Here is a 2,979-nt window from a genome sequence, read left to right as displayed (position 1 = left end):
AATCTTTCGTTCATCAAATTGGCGCCGTTGCCAGAGACTTTCGTGTTAATTTTGCATTGAACTTGTTAATTACTCTGTTTTCGTGTTTTGTCTTTAATTTTTTTGCATTTTGTTCAGTTTCTGTTGCATAATTCTATAGAATTCTGCAGAATTTGTGACTTTCTGCTGCTTTTTTTTGTAATCAATTGTAATTTCTTTATGTTTCTTGTTGCTTAACTTCTTTGCTTTATTTTACTGCACCTAGACATTAGTTTTTTGCATAATTATTATCTGTATTTTTCTGCTTTTTTGCAACTTTATTTAGTTTACTTCTTTTCATTTCTCATAGTTAGTTTCTAGTGCATGACTAGATCAAATCATGGAGACTTGTATCCACTTGATCCAGAGATTGATAGGACATTTCATGGTAACAATATAATACATAGGCATAATTCTGAACATTTTGAGGAACCTTCATCTCCTTCATTTATCTACTCATCACCACATTCTTGAAATTCTGAATTGAACCAAATGGCTGACAATGAAAGAACATTAAAGGAGCTGGCTGCACCTGATGTAACTTATCAAACTTTATGCATACAGTATCCTGACATTGATGCACTCTTTGTTCTTAAGACAGGACTAATACACTTGTTGCCTAGATTCCATGGTCTTGCAGGTGAAGATCCACACAAACACCTCAAGGAATTCCACATAGTTTGTTCAACCATGAGGCCACAAGGTATACCTGAAGAGCATGTTAAATTGAAAGCCTTCCCATTTTCTCTGATGGATGCAGCCAAGTATTGGCTCTACTATCTCCCTCCCGGATCTATTACTAGTTGGAATAACTTGAAGAGACTTTTCATGGAGAAATTTTTCCCAACATCAAGAGCTACAACTATAAGGAAGGAAATTTGTGGGATAAGACAGCTTGAAAGAGAGACCCTCTATGAATATTGGGAAGGATTCAAGAGGTTGTGTGCCAGCTGCCCTCACCATTAAATTAGTCTTCAATTGTTGATCCAATACCTTTATGAGGGACTGCACCCCATGGATAGGAGCATAATAGATGCCGCAAGTGGAGGGGCACTGGTAGACAAGACTCTGGTTGCAGCCTATAACTTGATAAAGAACATGGCTTCCAACTCCTAACAAATTGTAACAAGGCAAAATTGTTGTGTTACCAGAAATGTGAGTGAAGTACAAGTTGCTGAATCTAGTAAGCTAGAACACAAGCTTGATGAATTAGCATCCATGGTGAAGCAATTGGCTTTCATACAAAAGAGTGTTGTTGCATCTTTACCTCCTCCACCATCTACTCCAGCCATGCTGTGTGACATTTGTTCAACTACAGACCATTACACTGATAGCTGTTCTACATTGTAAGAGTCTGACACTCTAGAAGGTAATCCTCAAGCTTATGCTGCAAATATTTATACTAATAAGTTTCATTTTCAAAATTTGCAGGAACAACCCAATTGGGATCTATCTTCCAATAGATACAACCCAGGTTGGAGGAACCATCCAAATTTGAGATGAGAAACAATTCTCAACAGCAAAACCAGTAGCAAGGCAACCAATATCAAGGACATCGTGCTGGCCCAAATAGGTCCCATCAATCCCAACATCAACTACAACAAGTCCAACACCATCACCAACTATCTTCCTCATAACCAAGTGCATCCCAAAAAAATGAGCCATCATTGGAAGAGCTTATGAAGCAACTGATCATGAACAACATTACTTTTCAGTAGAGAATTGATGCTAGTATCAAGACTTTGGAGAATCAAGTGGGACAACTAGCCTCCTCTCTGAACCAGATGCAATCTCAAGGTTCAGGGAACCTCCTTACAAGAACCCACAATGCCCAAGGATAAAGAAGACTTAAGAAGACTTTTCTCTTAATTTTTCTAAATTAATAGATACTCCCATTTGTGAATATTGTATTAATTCTTTTATGTGTGACACTTGTATTTCTGACTTTTTGAAGGTAAATTCTGCAACTTCTGATATTGGAGAAATTGAAAAATTAGTAGGGCGAGAATGTGATTTATTGAGTTCAACAAGTATAGTTGAATCTAACCCCTTTGGTTTGAATGCTGTAGAAATTTCTTCTACTGAGAGTACCAGATCACTTCCCTTTGTGGAGCAACCTCTCACAATGGAGCTTAAACCTTTGCCAGAGCATCTGAAATATACCTATCTAGAGGCAAATGAAAAGCTTCCAGTGATAATCTCCACAAAGCTGAATATTGATCAAGAGAAGAAGCTCCTTGAAGTGATTAAGAGACACAAGAAAGCTATAGGTTGGACCCTCGCTGATATTCCTAGAATCAGCCCCTCTCTATGCATGCACAGAATAATATTAGAGGAGGGTGCTAAACCAGTGAGGCAGCCTCAGAAGTGGGTAAATCCCACTATTTTGGACATGGTGAAGAAGGAAGTCACCAAGTTACTGCAGGCTGGGATCATCTACCCTATCTCAGACAGCACTTGGGTTAGCGCAGTCCAAGTGGTGCCAAAGAAATTTGGACTCACTGTGGTGAAGAATGAGAAAGATGAATTAATACCCACCAGAGTTCAGAACAGTTGGAGAGTCTGTATAGACTACTGGAAACTAAACCAAGCAACCCGGAAGGATCATTTTACTTTGCCCTTCATTGACCAGATGCTGGAGAAGTTGGCTAGTAAGTCTCATTACTGTTTCCTTGATATATTTTTTGGTTATTTTCAAATTTGCATAGCACCTAAAGACCAGAAAAAAAACCACTTTTACATGTCCTTTTGGCACTTTTGCCTATAGGAGAATGCCCTTTGGCTTGTGCAATGCTCCAAGCACATTTCAAAGATGTATGTTAAGCATTTTTTTCTGACTCAGTAGAGCATTGTATAGAAGTTTTTATGGATGATTTTACTGTATATGGCTCATTTTTTTCTGCATGCTTAGTTAACTTAGAGAAAGTTTTGAAGATATGCATTGACACTAATCTTGTGTTA

At 38.1% G+C, this 2,979-nt stretch overlaps 1 non-coding gene across 1 annotated transcript; it reads right to left on the bottom strand.

The window, feature by feature from the left end:
• Nucleotides 1–879: 879 nt before the first annotated feature.
• On the bottom strand, nucleotides 880–986 carry LOC113866408. The gene has a single exon (XR_003505047.1). It is a non-coding gene; the product is annotated as a small nucleolar RNA R71 (small nucleolar RNA).
• Nucleotides 987–2,979: the final 1,993 nt, after the last annotated feature.

The sequence above is a fragment of the Abrus precatorius genome, unplaced genomic scaffold (genome assembly GCF_003935025.1).
Source record: "Abrus precatorius isolate BTA unplaced genomic scaffold, Abrus_2018 Scaffold4, whole genome shotgun sequence".
NCBI lineage: Eukaryota > Viridiplantae > Streptophyta > Magnoliopsida > Fabales > Fabaceae > Abrus > Abrus precatorius.
The sequence above is the reverse complement of the archived record's forward strand: the minus strand, read 5'-3'. Positions and strand labels throughout refer to the sequence as shown.